Genomic DNA, 17,984 nt, shown 5'->3' with positions numbered 1-17,984 from the left:
TGGAGTAAGCCAGTATATGCTCATATGATAAAATTATTTTAATACTAAATTACATAGCTCAAAAGTGGTTTTGTTTTGTTAAATTTGGTAGTAAATATACATAATACCCTGACAGTGTATTTCCAGTAATTTTTTTCTGATTGAGAATAACATAAATTCAATACAATGTCAGTTTTTAAAATTCCAGATTAAATCAAGAGAATATTTGAGTTTTGGGTTATACACCAAGAAACAGACACACACATTGCTACAAAAGATTAATGTAATAGGTAATAATCTTAATATAAAAGATATTTGACATATTAATTTTAATATACCAAATATTATTTCTGTTATAGTTTTGTGTATAGAATTTTATCACATGAGAAGAGCTACAAATAAATAAAACCTTCCACGGATAACTTTGCCCCCTACTTCATCAAGAAATTGAGGTCATCAGCCTTTCTCTCCCATATTTTCATCTCACATCTGCAAGTCTTTCTCTAAGCCCAATCTTACCTTTTTGCTTTAACCTCAGAGGATGTTGTTCCTCCTGTTCAAGACTAAACCTTCCACCATTGCCCCTGATACTTTGCTTCCTATTTGGAATGAAATTGAAATAATCAAACACAATTCCCTTCAACTTCCAACAATGTCCAACCTTAATCATATTCAGACACTCTCCCAGGGAATAAGATGCCACTCCTCAAAGCTACAACTTGTGTCCCATTTCTTCCTCTTTCTCTGGAGTTTTCTTCCTTCACAATTCATTCTCATTCTCCCCTGCCCCCCCTAAAAAAACACACACACATATACACACACAAACTCCCCACCCATCTTTTGCCCTTTCCCTTCTTCCCTTCCTCTTCTTTAACTTCTCCCAATTTGCAGATTCCCTCCTCTAGGCTTACAAGCATACTGAAGTCTTTCCCATTCAAAAAAAACAACAGAAACCTTTCCTTGAATCTAAATATCTCTCTAACTACAGCCCATTTCTATCTTTCTTTTCTCATCCCATCGTCTTAAAATGGTAGGGAACATTTGACAACCAGAAAGATGCGCTTCAAAGACCTGCAACTATGGGGAGCTTCATTCACCATAGATCCTGCCTTCTACACTCTGAAGCCCATCACCACACTTGTGCTGACACCAGGCTTCCCACAGACTGCTCCTAGCCGATGGCTGAGCATAGCAGTCCTGTTCCTAAAAGATACAGAAGACCTCAGGTAGTGGGGCTGTGGCTTGAAGACTCCCCAACAGCCTTGCTAAAACTTCCCTACCCTGCATAGTACTCTGAGACGCTTCCTCCTGACATTCTTCCCTCCCCTCTTGATTAAGGTCAGACTTGCATTGCTCTCAGATGGCTCCTCCAACCTTCCCTGCCTCCCTTCCCCTGTTTCCTCTCACACATACATTTTTCCATTTTTCTGCAACATCAGCCATTTATGATGCGAAATAAATCAGATGAAGCACAGGCCACACTATAGCTCTCCAACCTGCCAATAATAAGGAGCCTCTTTGTGGGAGTGAGTGATGGACAAACCTTATTTAGTGTCTAGGACAGCCAGATTACATTTCTGTTAGAAGCACGGAATGCCAGGGGGCGCCTGGGTGGCGCAGTCGGTTAAGCGTCCGACTTCAGCCAGGTCACGATCTCGCGGTCCGTGAGTTCGAGCCCCGCGTCGGGCTCTGGGCGGATGGCTCAGAGCCTGGAGCCGGTTTCCGATTCTGTGTCTCCCTCTCTCTCTGCCCCTCCCCCGTTCATGCTCTGTCTCTCTCTGTCCCAAAAATAAATAAACGTTGAAAAAAAAATTAAAAAAAAAAAAAAGCACGGAATGCCATTGAGAGGTCTAACAGGAATATAATCATAAAAAAACTAATGCTGCTTGCATACTAACTTCTTAGCATCTGATATGTTGCAAATGCCATGGCCTGGAACAGAAGTTTAAAGTCAGTTTGTGGTTTGGGACATGCCCAACTGAGAATAATACTCAATAGCTGATACAGACCATTAGTGGCCGGGTGCTTATTAACGAAGAACACAGAAATACCTTCTACGACCACCTTCTCATTTCAGTTCTTAGAAACAGATCTTTGAGATATTGTAGTATTTTTCAAAACCTTTCATGAAGTTAATGAAGAATCTTATTCAGGCATGTAAACTATCTCTTCCCTTTCAAACTCATGATCTTACACTCACCATCAGATATGGCAGCTTGAGTCTCCGTCATACTTCTAGGAGTAATATTGAGAGTAAAACTCTTTAAGTTAGGAAGAAATTTTAGGTTTTGTTCTTTTTTTTTAATTTTTCTTAACATTTATTGATTTTTGGGAGAAAGAGAGAGAAAGAGAGACAGAGCGTGAGTGGGGGAGGAGCAGAGACCTAAGCAGGCTCCAGGCTCTGAGCTGTCAGCATAGAGCCCAACGTGGGGCTTGAACTCGCTGACCACGAGGTCATGACCTGAGACTTTCATGACCTGAGCCAAAGTGGGATGCTCAATCAACCGAGTCACCCAGGCACCCCTAAATTTAGGTTGTTGTTCTTTAGCTAACATGATATGCTTGTCAGAGCTTCACCCTATATGGTAGCAGCTGTGTTAAGAAAACCACTGAGAAGAAAGAAAGAAAAGAAAGAAAGAAAGGAAAAAAGAAAGAAAGAAAGAAAGAAAGAAAGAAAGAAAGAAAGAAAGAAAGAGAAAAGCACTGAAATGCTGTTGCCACCCACATTGCTTCAGGGGACCAGAGGTTTGTTTTTGTTGTTATCTTGTTTTGTTTTTTGGTTTCTGGTCTTTACTATGTGTAGATCTAAAAGAGTTGCACTAAGCTACAATGGTTACTAACCTCCGAGATCTAAATAAATACACAGGATACAGGACTAGAAAACCAAAGCCACAAAGTATTAAAGGTTTTTATGCATTTGTCTACAAGAGAAACAACAGAAAATTCTCTCCTATTCCTAATATAGCTGTAGAAACAGACATACTCGGAAGGTATCTTAGGCTGGGTTGTCCAGAAGCAGAGCTTCAGACTGGAATTCTTGTGTGAGGGATTTGTTGAGGGGGCTCTGCAGGAAAAAGAATCTGTAAGAATGAGGAAGCGGGACGGTGCAGGGGAAGGAGTTGCATAAAGACATGGGTCTCACTGCAGTCCGGGTTCAGCCTGGTTCCAAAAGAAAATGCCAGAGCAGAAATGGCTCCGTTGAGTCAGCCACCCTGAGACAAGGGAGCTGGGCTTGTATCTCTCCATCAGCAGTAGCTGGCTACCGCAGGCTTCTTCCCCCCAACCTCAATCTCCTCCGTGACTGTGGGTAACACTGCCTCTTTGGGCTGAGAGAAACTCTCTCAAGTAAGGTGCAGCTGTGAGTTTCAGTAGTCAATTCTTACACAGTTGAGGGATGGGTGCGCCCACCGGGAAAAGTTACCAGGGATAGATCAGAAATAAATTTTCTGCAGAGGGTCGCCTGGGGTGTGGGGGCAGTTAATTGGGTAAACGTCCAACTCTTGGTTTCGGCTTAGGTCACGATCTCACAGTTTGTGAGTCCGAGCCCCTCATGGGGCTCTGTGCCATACCAGAGCCTGCTTGGGATTCTCTCTCTCTTCCTCTCTCTCTCTCTCTCTCTCTGCCCCTTCCCCCACTTTTGTGTGCACTCACACTCTCTCTCTCTCTTACACACACACACACACACACACACACACACACACACAAATAAATAAATAAACTTTAAAGAAAATTCTGTAGAAATAGTGGGCTTTCTCATCAAATAGGAGGAGACATAAAAGTGTATATATTATGGACCAAACACTAAAGCTGGCCTTTCTTACATCATTAAGGGGATGCCCCAGCTTGTCAAGGTCCTGTGAGCATCCTGAATCATTTCAGTGGCAATGTCACCTAAGCCACCAGATTTTACACTGGGTAAGTATGTTGAGAGGCGTCTGAAAGATGAATGTTCATTATGAGTCTATTTATCATTATTCTATGTATCTTACTCATTTATTCAAAAGGTAAAATCATTCGAGCCAATTCCATATATGGGCTGCATTGTCACTGTCATCCTCACCATCTATTAGCATTTTTTGTGTGCTTACTATATGCTAGACACTTTGCCGAGTGTTCTGAGCCTTGTCCTATTTAAACCTTATGTCAACCCTATCAAGTCAGGCTCAGAAGAAATGCAACGTAGATGTGATATGTGCTTTGCCCAAGTTTCAAGATCTTATTATTGTGATATCCTGCTTTCCATGTGTATGATACACACTTCTCCCGATTCCTGAATAATAATAATGAAAAGGATGAAAATTGTTTTCTTTTTTAATTTTTAATGTTTATTTTTGAGAAAGAGAGAGAGACAGAGAGACAGAGAGACAGAGCTCGGGCAGGGGACGGGCAGAGAGAGAAGGAGATATAGGATCCAAAGCAGGCTCTAGGCTCTGAGCTGTCAACACAGAGCCGGACCGGGGGCTCAAAGTCACAAACTGCGAGATCATGACCTGAGCCAAAGTCAGACGCTTAACTGACTGAGCCACCCGGGTGCCTCAGAAAATCATGAAAATTGTTAGTGAGAATCAAAGAAGCCAGAAATTAGGAAAATAGCTGGTTCTTTTTCATTTTGATGCAGGTGGCAAACAGAAATGTTCGTGTCAAATAAGGTACAGAACCCAGTTTCAAGAGAGAGACTCATAAGTTTTAAAATACATATTTAGTTAATGTTGAATTATAAACATTATAAACATTATAAACAAAAAAAAATGGTAACAACTTGGTATGATTGACCCTTTAAAAACTAAAATACCAGGATTTACATATTCCAAGTAGAATTGTTCCTTCAAACTAGTCAATTATAGTGCTCTACACTTATTTCAGTGGTTTGCATAAGATTTATTATTCTGCCAGAAAGGGAGGAATGTCACTTTCAAATTTGCCTTTGCAACTTATGAAAAATTTATTTATAATACCTTTGCTATCAAAAGATAGCAAATGTTTAGCCTTTGAAAACGGATTCAATTTTTACCAACAGGCTAAAACCTCATCTGGTGTATAAGGCAGGTGAGGGGCGCCCAGGTGGCTCAGTCGGTTGAGTGACCAACTTCAGCTCAGGTCGTGATCTTGTGGTTCACGAGTTCAAGCCCCATGTCAGGCTCTGTGTGCTACAGCTCAGAGCCTGGAGCCTGATTCTGAATCTGTGTCTCCCTCTCTCTCTGCCCCTCTCCTGCTCACACTCTGTCTCTCTCTCTCTTTCTCAAAAATAAATAAAATATTTTAAAAAATTAAGATGGGTGAACAAACAGGCAATATTCTTATGAAATTAAGCTATGACCATAAGTTAATGACAGTTTCTTGTTGTCCATCATAAATGCCCCTTAACCTTTCTTACCATCTAAAAATAGATTTTTTTTTTGCTGAATACTTAATTTTTCAGTTTATAATAATAGTATAACGGTTTTGAATTTCTCTCAGTCACCTTTCAAACACTATTTTCTCATTAAATGAAATACTATGAGTACATTAAAAGATCCGTGGGTACTTCATCCCAATTACATTTTACTCCTTCCTTCCCTCCTTCTCAGAGAAAACCAGTACCTGATTTTGGTGTTTCCCATTCCCTTGTATTTCTTTATACTTTCCTTACATATGTATGTATCCTTTAAAATGTTTGAAGTATTGGGGCGCCTGGATGTCTCAGTTGGTTGAGCATTCGACTCTTGTTTCAGCTCAGGTCATGATTCCAGACTTGTGGGATCTAGCCCTGTGTCGGCCTCTGCACTGAACCTAAAGTCTGCTTAGCATCCTCTCTCTTTCTCTCTCTCTCTCTCTCTTTCTGCCCCCTGCCCCCGCCCCTCTCCCTGCCTCATCCTGTCTCTAAAATAAAAATAAATAAATAAAAATTAGATGTTTCAAGTATTTTTTTATATCTTAATTTGGTATGACTAAGTATCATACTGTATGTATTTTTCTGCAACCTGCTTTTGTTACTTCTCATTATGTTGGGAAAGGAATAACATTCTATTAAGTGAAAAAAACCACAGATATTTCTGTCTTTCTACTAAAGTCATGCTAGATTGTATCCAACTCTTGCTATCATAAACAATGTTACTATGGACATTCATGTTGGAGTTTCTCCAGGTGTGTGAGGGTTTCTCTATGGCATACATCCAGGATAGAAAATGCTAGAGTGGAATATACACATCCCCCACTTGAATAGAGATTGCCCAATGCTTTTTGTGTTTTTTTAAGAAACTCTTAACTTTACCAGCTCATGGAGATATCCTATATTTTCTTCTAAAAGTTTTACAGTTTTGCTTTCCACCTTAAATTCTGTGAACCCATCTGGAAATATCAATCATTTTTCTCCCCAGAGAAGCAGTTTCTCCAAACCATTTACTGACTGTGCTAACCCTCTCCACTAATATGCAAGACCGACTCCGTATCGTATGCCAAGGTTCCATCCGTGCCTGGATCTGCTGTGAGACGCATTCCTAGGACCACACTACTGTGTTTATTTCCACTACATTCATGCTGAGCATTGCTTGCTATTTGGCCAGGTAATTTCAAGTCTTTGAGCACTTTTTACAGGAAGTTTAAAGAATTTAATAGCATCGATATAATACTAAAAGGGAATTCAGGATAATTTTTAAGGTCCCACAATTATGGCAGCAATTTTTAAATTAATTACTATAAGAAGAAGTTAGTAAAAGTAAAAACGTATATTAGTTCAGAAAAGGTCATGCAGAATATTAGACATGATTGTGAAAATGTAAAGTAGCAAAATATTCTTCCCCCCCAAAAAATAAATAAATCATTTATCTGATTCCTTGTTGACCAAGTACCTTCTGATTACCAACTCAGTTTCCTAAGTATATCTGTGAAGAGGGTACTACAGTAGAACGGAAACCGATGCTTTGGTCACTGAAAAAATTATTCCATTTACAAACTACTTTCTTAAAAAATTCTTATATCATAGTGGGACCTTCAGGAAAATTCTAAAATAGGATATGAAAACCACTGGCACCAACCATATAATGATTTTTCCTTCTTTTGAAAATATGGAATCTTATAGATTATGAACTTTGTTAGTTTGTTTTAAGTTTATTTCTTTACTTTGAGAGTGCAAGCCTGAGCTTCTCTCTTAATTGACAGATGTATCTCTACACTGAAGGTGCATAAAAACACAAGCAAACCACTTTTTTGAAACTCTTTTCTAGGGAATCCTGATTACTTCCTTTTCTGTGCTAGCTCCTTCCAATAATTATCTCTTTGTAAGAAAATCAAGCTTGAATGGTTTTCATCAGAAGAGTCTGCCTAAACTAACAATAATTAAGGAAGTGTGTTGGAATCTGTCACTATGATGGCCAGCTAGTTGATTTCTCTATTTCTATCACTTATTGAGACTATTTTATTAAATACATATGAATTTGTAATTTTAAATCTTCCTTATAGTTAAGCCTCTTCTCATTATGTTGGAAAATTTTCAATTACTAGTTATGTTTTTTGACTTAGTCTATTTTCTCTGATATTAATACAGCTACCCAACTGTCTTTCATCTTGTATACAATTTTCATCTTTTAATTTTTAACTTTTTTTAATTTCAGTGTACCTCTAGTCAACACCACATAGTCGGATTTTTAAAATTAATCTAACAAAAAAGAAAATTAATCTAAGAGTTTCTGCCTTTTAACTGAGAAATTCACAATTAAGTATTCCATCATGTACACATATTTAGAACTGTTTCCTATCTTTTTAAAAAAAAATTTGTAATGTTTTTATTTACTTTCTAGAGAGAGAAACAGACTGAGCGCCGGCAGGGGTGGGGGTGGGGCAGAGAGAGAGGGAGACGCAGAATCCAAAGCAGGCTTCAGGCTCTGAGCTGTCTGCACAGAGCCGGATGCGGATGCGGCGCCCGAACTCAGGAACCTCACGAACCTCCCGAACCTCCCGAACTGTGAGATCATGACCTGAGCTGAGGTTTGATGCTTCACCAACTGAGCCACCCAGGCGCCCCAGAACTGTTTCCTATCTTACACTGTCCTATTTGTTAGATTTCTTTCTTTGTTCTCCTTTTCGTCGTTTTTGGAGACTGATTTATTTCTTCTGTTTTGGTTTTGTTTTTTTTTTTTTTTTTTTTTTTGTTCATTCTCCCCACCCCACTTCGCTCATGTGCAAATTCTATACTGTATGTCCTACTAACGTTCTCCTAGTGGTTATCCTTATATTTTTTCCTGTGTAGTTCACAAAGTCTAGTGTTGATCAATTACTTAACCCCTCCCTCAAACAATCTGAGAGCTTTAGAATTGTTCAACTAAGGTCACCCACTCCTAAACAGCAAGCTATTTTCTTTCTTTCCCTTTTAATCCCCAATATTAAAATAGTATTAAATGCAGTCTGTGTTTGCTTCAATTTGTCTACATGATTTACCAATTTCTTACTCATCACTGTTTCTTATATCTTGGGCTATCTTTCCAGGCTCATTTTCTTGTTCTTGAAATGCATATAATGGCTTCAATAGTCATGTCTGTTGGAAATAAACACTGCCATTTTTTGGTTACCTAAAAAGGTCTTTATTTTTCCATATTATTTAAAGATAGATTTTTTTTTAGGTACAGAAATTTTGATTTTTATATTTGTTTATCACTTTGAGATAATTTTTCTGTGTTGTGGCATCTATTATATCTATTGAGGAGAGTCCAATTATTCTAATTGTAGTTCGCGTAGATTGTCTTTCTTCTGTAACTGCTTTTAAGATCTCTTCGTCTTTGTCTTCACTATTTAGTGTCTGGGAGTGGATTTCATTTTATTTATCCTAATTTACCTACATTCTCTCTCCCATATTTGCTAATTTTGTCTTTCATAAATCCTAGAAAATGTAAGCCATAATCTCTTTAAATATTGCATTTTTTTATTCTCTCAATTATTTCCTTCTGGTAATCCTATTCAAGCATGTTAGATCTTATTCTACACTCCATATATTTTCTACCCCTTGGAATAATGGTCTTTGTTATTTTCATTTTTTTATTGAGGTATAAATTATGTACAGGTAAATTTGACTCTTTAAACACAGTGTTGCAGAACCACCACTATAAAAAAATAGAACCATTTCATCACTTCTAAAAATTTCCCTGTGCCATGTTGTCCTCAATCAAAAGCAAAGGCAACAAAAGCAAAATAAACAATTAGGACTACATCAAAATCAAAAGCTTATGCACAGCAAAGGAAACCATCAACAAAACGAAAAGGCAACCTATGAAATGCAAGAAAAAATTTAGAAACGACATAAATTCTAAAAAAATTTAGAAACTTCCAATAAGAAGTTAATATCGAAAATGTACAAGGAGCTCATACTAGTTGCTAGCAAAAAAAACAAGCAACGACAACAAAAAAAAACCAAACAACAAAAAATAAAAAATAAATAACCCAATTTAAAAAATGAGCAAATGACCTAAATAGACCTTTTTCCTAAGCAGACATATAAATGGCCAACAAGTACATGAAAAGATGTTCAATATTACTAATCACTGGGAAAATGCAAATGAAAACCACAATGAGATATCAACTCACACCTGTTACAATGTTTATTATCAAAAGAACAAGAGATAACAAATACTGGCTAGAATAGGAAGGAAAAAAAGGAAATTTGCATATAGCTGATGCGAATGTAAACTGGTACAGCCAATATGGGAAACAATATGGAAGTTCCTCAAGAAATTAAAAACAAAACTACCATATGATCCAGCAATTCCACTCCTGGGAATATATCCAAAGGAAACAAATCATTATCTTAGAGAGATAACCTGCACTCTCATGTTCGTTGCAGCATTATTCACAATAGCCAAGACATAAAAACAATTTCAGTGTCCATCAGTGGAGGAACGGATATATTTACTGGAATATTATTCGGCCTTTAAAAAGAAGAAAATCCTGCCATTTGCAACAATGTGGACAAAATTGGAGGGCATTATGATAAGTGAAATAAGCCAGACGGGGAAAGACAAATACTGCATGATCCCACCTATAGGTGGCATCTGAAAACCAAGCCCATAGAAACAGAGAGTAGTTTGCTGGTTGACAGGAACTGGAGGGTGAGCGAAATAGAGGCCGATAAAAGGCTACAAACTTCCACTTACAAGAGGAATAAAGTCTGGGGTGCCCGGATGGCTCAGTCAGTGGAGCATGCACCTCTTTTTTTTTGTTTTTCAATTTTTAAAAATTTATTTTGAGAGAGACAGAGAGACAAAGAGATAGTGAGAGTGGGGCAAGGGCAGAAAGAGAGGGAGAGAGAATCCCAAGCAGGCTGTCCACTGCCAGGGCAGAGCCTGACTCGAGGCTCAATCCCATGAAACTGTGAGATCATGACCTGAGCCAAAACCAAGAGTTGGATGCTTAATGGACTGAGCCACCCAGGTGCCCCTGAGTATGCAACTCCTGATCTTGGGGTTGTGAGTTCGAGCCCCATGTTGGGTGTAGAGATTACTCAAAATAAATGAATTAAATTTAAAAAAAAAAAGGAATAAGGTCTAAGAATCTAGTGTATAATATGATGACTATAGATGATAATATTGTATTGTGTAATTGAAATTCACTAAGACAATAGAACTTAAGTGTTCTCAACAGCAATAACAACAACTATAATGGCGAATATGTGAGATAAGGGACGTGTTAGTTAATTCGATGATAGAAATCCTTTTATTTGTCAATTATACCTCAATTAAAAAAAAAACATTTTTCAGTCTGTACGTTGTCTTTTTATTCTCTTAAAATTGTCTTAACAAGAACAAAGTTCTCCTGTTGATAAAATCCAATCTATCAATTTTTTTTTCATATTGACCATGCTTCTGGTGTCATATCTAAGAAATCTTTGCCTCACCCAAGATCAGAAAGGTTTTCTTCTGTTTTCTTCTAGAACTGTTATAGTTTTAGGTTTTATATTAAGTTCTACAATCCATTTTGAGTTAATTTTTATATAGGGCATAAAGCGTAGATCAAGGTTCATTATTTTGTATGTGACTATACAAGTGATCCAATACCATTTATTGAAAGACTATTTTTTCTACATTGAATTGCCTTTGTACCTTTGTCAAAAATTGAAGACATGGATATAGATAGACACAGAAAGAGAGATAGAGATGATGTAGATAGACAGATCTGAACTCTTTATTTCTGTTCAATTAATTTATCTCTAAAATTACCCTGCCTTCATTGTAGCTTTATAGTAAATCTTAATAATAAATAATGTGGGTCCTCCAACTTTGTTCTTCCTCAGTATTGTGTTGGCTATTCTACATTTTTTATCTTTCCATATCTTTAGAATCATTTCATTAACCTATAAAACAACTTCTTGAATAAGCTTTGGTATTTTGTATCTTTCAAAAAATTGGTCCATTTACCCTTTTAAATTCTGTAGGTTCTATAGTAACATCCTACCTTTCTCTTTTGATATTTATAATTTGTAGCTTCTTTCCTCTTTATCAGTCTGGCTAGAGATTTATCAATTGGGTATTTCAAAGAAACAGCTTTTGATTTCATTGATTTTTGCTGTTTTCTTATTCTTATTAGTTTCTGCACTTATTTTTTTCATTGGCTTTCCTTTACTTGCTTAGGATTTAATTGGCCATTCTTTTCCTAGTTTCCATTTCTTTTATTTTTTTTAATTTTTTTTATTTTAGAGAGAAGCACAAGCAAGCAGGGAAGAGGGGCAAAGGGAGAGACAGAGAGAAAGGAAGAAAGAGAGAGAGAGAGAATCTTAAGCAGGCTTCATGCTCAGTGCAGAGCCTGACCCAGAGCTCAATCTCAGGAGCCTGGGATCAAAGCCTGAACCAAAATCAAGAGTCGGCAGCTTAACTCACTGAGCTACTGGGGTTCCCCTTCCTGTTTTCTTAAAGTAGAAACTTAAACCATTGACTTGAGACCTTCCATTTTTAATATAAACATTTAATGCTTTATTCCTCTGATTTAGCTCCATTCCAAAAATTTTGGAATGTTATATTGTCATTTCTATATAATTTGAAATACATTTTCCTTTACCTTTCAATTTCTGCTTTATCCAATGGGTTATTTAGGAGTGTGCCCTTTGCTGTTTAATTTCTAAATATTTGGGAATATTCTAAATATTTTTGTGTTGTTGAGTTTTAGTTTAGTTTTGTTATGGTCCAAGAATATGCTTTATATGATTTCAATTTTTCATATTTGTTAAAATTTGTTTTATGGTCTAGACTGCGGTTTATCTTGGTGAATATTACATTTGTACTCAAAAAGAATGGGTATCTGCTGATGTTGACTGGATTTTTCTATAAATGTCAATAAGGTAAAGTGGTTGATAGCATTTTTCAGGTCTATCTATCTATCTACTTTTTGTTTTTGTCTATCCTTATGCCACTACTAGACTATCTTAATTACTACAGTTTGTAGTAAGTTTTGAAATCAGGAAGTATATAATTTACTTACTTTTAATATGATCATGATACAGGAATTTCCTAGAAATTTCCTAAGTAGCTATTTTTTATCTTCCTAACTAATTATTGCATACCTCGAACTAATATTGCACTATTTCATATATAATATTAGAAATTTGTAATAGTCCAATTTTGTCATACATTTTACTTCTACAACTTAAACACACAATACACTGTATTGCCTTTACTTTAAATGAGAAATTATCTAATAATTTATTTACCTATATATAAACTATTTTCTGCATTTTTTTTGGCCATTCGTGTAGATCTGTATTTCCATCTGGTATTATTTCCCTTTAGTCTGCAGAACTTCCTTCAACATTTCTTTTAAAACACAATTTCTGTATTTTACTTTCATTTTTGAAATTGATTTTACCAGATACAGAATTCTAGATTGTAGGTATTTCTTTCCTTTTTCACTTTAAAAATGTCATCTGATTGCATTCTGGGTTTCTGACTGGAAGTCAACAGTAATTTTTATTATTGTTATCTATAGTTTATTTGCCTTTTGTTCTCTTCTCTGATCACTTTAAAGATGTATCTCTTTATCTTTGGTATTTGGCAGTTGGACTATTATATGCCTGGAAATGGTGTCCTTTGTGTTTATTTGTTTGTGATTCATTCGGCTTTTTTGGATCTGGGTCTTGATAGTTTTTATGAAAGTTGGAACATTTCAGCCATGGTTACTTCAAATATTTTTTTTTCTGCTATAATGTCTCCCTCCACTTCTCTTGGGACTCCAGTTCCACATATTTCAGACTGTTGGATTTTTTTAAAATATGGTTCTCTATTTTTTTTTCCAGGCTTTTTCTTCTTCATTCTTTCTATTGATCTGTCTTCAATCCCTTTTTTTGTGTGTCCAGTATGTGACCATCTAGTGGATTTTTACATTTTTGATGTTGTATTTTTTGTTTATTTCTAGAATTTTCATGTGGTTCTTTTTTTATGGTATGCATTTCTCTAGTAAGAGCCCCTGTTCGATCACTACTTATGTCCCACTTTTCTCTTGAATCTTTAACCATATTTACAAAATTCTGCTAATTTCTATGTCTGTGTTATTTCTCGGTCTGTTTTTAAAGATTATTTTTCTCATGATGATGAATCACATTTTTCTCATTTTTCACATCTAATAAAATTCTTATGATATTTTTTACACTGTAAGTGCTATGTGTTTGAGAGTCTGTATATTGTTGTTTTCTTTTTATTGGGTTTTCTCCTATTCATAATTTATTGGAAGATCAGCTTGATCATGTTGAGTCTTGATTTTAGGTTTTGCTTGAATATGTTTATAGTATTATAGTATTCTTTTAGGCTAGTGTAGCTTTCCCCTAAGTTATGACCTTTTTGGTATCCCCATGCAAACCTTTCTTCTCTAAATTATTACCTTCTGGGGGTCTTAACTGAATGCTCATGGTGTTTACCAAAGTCCCCTTACTTGCTGAATAGAATTCTGTTGTTTTTCATAATCTGCAACTTGTGGAATCTTCATTTAGTTCAGAGCCCCCAGGACCTGTTCCTGACAGGCCTCCCAGAATCTCACTCTCTTACTTACGCAGCTTAAAATTCAGCCAACTAATCAAGAGGATTTACAGACAGATTTCTGGAGCTCCTACTCTCTACAGGTTCTTCCTCTCTGGTATTCTGCTCCTCCAATTTCAATTGCCTCCTTATCTCTGAACTTAAATCTTTCTTTCTTTTATCCTATGAAGTGGCTGTTCTTTATTTGGTTTCCATAGTTTTGTGTTGTGTTTTGAAAGGTATCCCCAGGCAAAAAGCCAGAAAGAATGTGGAGGTCACCTTGTTTTGTTTCTTTTGTCTCAAGGTCTCAGTGCCACACTACTATGCCTAGAAACAATCGTTCACATATTTTGTCTAAATTTATAATTGTCTATTATGGGAAAGTGAATTTAATACCCATTCTCCATCATGGATGAAATCAAATTCCTCATTAAAAATAATTCAGTTCCTTTATATCGTTTCTGATCATCAATATCTGAAGTCTGTGAGTTATAATTTTTATTTCTACTGATTTTTCCTTATGGTGACATTTTCCTTTCAGTTTGATGATCTTTGAAAATGAACTTTTACTTGTTTGATCTTAATTTGTGAAGAGCCTGGGAGCTGATAATCATGCGTACTTTTCTCCAGAAAAGATTTTGTAATTGCTGCTTCTGGAAGCCAGGGGGCACTACTAACCTGAGTCCACTTTGGTCCACTTCTAGGATCCTGGGCTTAAGGCACCAGTCTCATGTTTTGCTTTTCTACCTCTGGTAGTGGCTTAGTTTTCAGATCTTGGGTATACAAGTGGCAGTGCCCTCTAGATAGTTCTACTTTTCCAGTTTTGTATTTTGACACTGTTCCTCTAATCCTAGTATACTGTTTTGTTTTTATGTTTTTTGGTGGAGGAATTTTGGAGATTTTCTGTAGCGAAAGAAAGAAAGAAACGAATGATTGATATATATTATGTAGATTTAACAATTGAGCTATCATTTGGTCAATAAGTAAAATTAGCACGAGTTCTATAAGGTATCCTGAGGGAAGAATGGGAGTTCTGCCACTCTGCGGAGTTACAACACTTTCCTGAAAATTTTTTCCACTTGGGTAAATGGCCATGTATTATATCCAGGTAAGTGGATTTAAGGGGCATATTTTAAACTATACTTTATCGAATGCAAACGTGGCTTAAAAAGAATATCGCAAAGAAATTGTGTGTATGCAATGTAAGTAATAAAAGCACCCAGTTTTAAAATGTGTAAGATCAGATTCGTCTACTCCTGATAGTAGCACTTTATCAACATCATTAGAAGGAAAAAGCAGTGGCAATGGAATCAGATGTCACCCCCAATTTTTTAAAATGTAAATTAAGATTACGGATTATGAATTTATGTAGATTATCTTTACTATTAGTTGGGTCTCAGTGTATATTGTTCCTTGAGATGGTAGTTAATGGTAGTATAAAGTTATCTGATTAGCAAAATATTTAAAAATAAATATTCAGAATATGAAGGTAATTTTCTGTATTTCCTCAATGATGTTAGATGTCATGTATTATTGAACCCCATCCTTCGCAAAAAGAGAAACATTCTTAGCAACAGACAAAAACATACCTATCAGTGGGGAATATAGTGGCATTTCCTGCTATGGTAAAAAATGACTGAGAAAAAACACAAAGAAAAAAATTTGCTGACAAACTAAAGTGCTATCCTATTGGCCAACCAAGACAGAAAAAGTTAAAAAAAAAAAAAAAAACTCTGAAAAGTTAAAGAAAAAGGTACTTGAACAAAACGCATTATGGAAGCTTAGCTATGCAATTGGATAGAAGCATGGACACTTGTACACTTGGCTTAGTTTATGGTATTCGTTGAATTCTGTTCAGACATGAAAATACACAGATCGCTACTCTTTTTCTGCACCACCAAAGATGTATCAAAGAAAGCATGTCCTTATCAATAAACAACATCATTAATAAAAGCGTTTTGTGAAAAATAGATGAGGTCATTTCTGTAAATGCAAATTTAAAAGGTATTCACAGAAGAGCAGAGAGAGTACCACATACGATACTTTTATGTAATAAAGACCTTTAACACATAGCTTAATTTTCAGACACCTTGAGAAGAGAAAGTGACTATGACAATCTTGTGTACCGTGCAGATATTTGACATGTATTTAGTGGTAAACTGGTTTTCATGATGATTGGTGGCTTGTTCTCTATCCATTAGTACCATGTTATCTAACGGATGTTCTAAAAATATTAAATTTAATCTTTCTCTTCAAGGTATATGTGTTAACAATAATTAAGAATCTTACTACTTTTCAAAAGAAATTTGTGCTAGGAAGGGAGCACTTAGAAAGTAAATATTTGGAAGCATTTCTAGAGGGTTTTTTTTTCCTGAACTCATTTAAAAATATGAATGTGTCAACTTACATATGTTTTTATAACTACTCACTTAAAAATCATGGAAACAGAGTTTTCTAACCTGTTGAAAATCTTTCTGATGAAGAGCTTTGAAACCATTTTGAAATTATTTGCTAAGAATTTCTAAATGTCATGCCTTCCAGTTTGCTACAAAAATGGATTGACATTAGGGAAGACGGACATTTATTGGCCACATTACATAAAAAACCCTTGATTGTGGAACTGAAACCAGTAGACTAGTTCTTCCATTTTTAAAAAACTGTTTCTTGTGAGCCACTAAAACCGAACATCCCAAAAAACTCTTCTTAGGACTGGACTTTTGAATTTCTATATCATAAAGTATTTAACAAGAAATGTAAAAAATAGTAAAGTATTTTCAACCCCATTGTTTTTATTAGTGTCATTAGGAAAGTAACATTAAAATTAACTTTAACCATTTTTATTTCATCTTTTATGTTTTGTCTTATTCAATAAAAAAAGTAGGGGTGCCTGGCTGACTTAGTTGGTGGAGCATGCGACACTTGATCTCAGGGTTGTAAGTTCAAGCTCCATGTTGGGTGTAGAGATTACTTAAAAATAACATCATTAAAAAAAAAAAAAAGTAAATACACGTGTATTGGAGTGTGGGCAAAAATGTTCTTTTTAAAATGATGAGATGCACAAGTAATTTGGTAGTTCCATTGCTTAAGAAACTATTATCATGAAATATTAATTTCATTGTAATTTAGAATAGCCAGGAAATTTTCTCTAAAATAATTTTTCTTAAAAAAATTGTACAATTAAAATTTGTTTGGAACAGTTAAAGTGAAAAAGATAAAAAAACACTCAAAATTCTACCAACCAGAGATAATCACTGTTGAAATTTTAGTGCATACCGTTCCACATTTTATTTTCTGTATATATGTTATTTCTTCTTTCACAAACACAGGCTCATACTCTATTTAAAACTGCTTTTATAGAGTGCCTTTATACCTTACAGAATTTTTTGTTAATGAAATTTACAAGAGATTTTGGGACACAAATTAAAATTTAAAGGAACAATACTAAGAAACGACTTCCTGCTATTTAGAGACAGAGATTAAAATTTAAAGGAACAATGCTTAGAGGTAAACAACACCAGGGCTGAATCATCATAGGCAACACTATGCAGGATTCCAGCATGTTTGATTTAGTCCATAGCCTGTCATTTTAATGTTCTTTATCTAGATTTTAAATGTGTGATTTAACTCTGAAGAGAAATTACCAAAAAAACCAGACTGACTAAATGCTGTGGTTTTCGACTTGCTTTATCTTCGTATGGCCTATGTACTAAGGCAAATATATAAAGGGAACTAAGATTTTGGCAAGGTTTTTTTCTGTTCAACATTATCTCTGTATCTGAAACTGGTAATATTTGGTTTACAAACCAGACTTACTACCTTTGTGTAACAGGATAGAAAATAGAACCCAGATAATGATTATCAATGGAGTCACTGTATCTTCAGAATCAGTCATCTCTCAGAGGTGTGGTCCTGGACCCAATCTCATATAACATTTTTTATCAGTGACTAATACTATGAGAAAAGGACATTCATTCACACAGCAAATGAAACCTAGTTGGGAAATGAAAACTAAGAAGCAGAAGTTAAATTCTCAATGACCAGATT

The sequence above is a fragment of the Herpailurus yagouaroundi genome, unplaced genomic scaffold (genome assembly GCF_014898765.1).
Source record: "Herpailurus yagouaroundi ecotype Mexico unplaced genomic scaffold, PumYag 29, whole genome shotgun sequence".
NCBI lineage: Eukaryota > Metazoa > Chordata > Mammalia > Carnivora > Felidae > Herpailurus > Herpailurus yagouaroundi.
Note: the sequence above shows the minus strand (reverse complement) of the source record.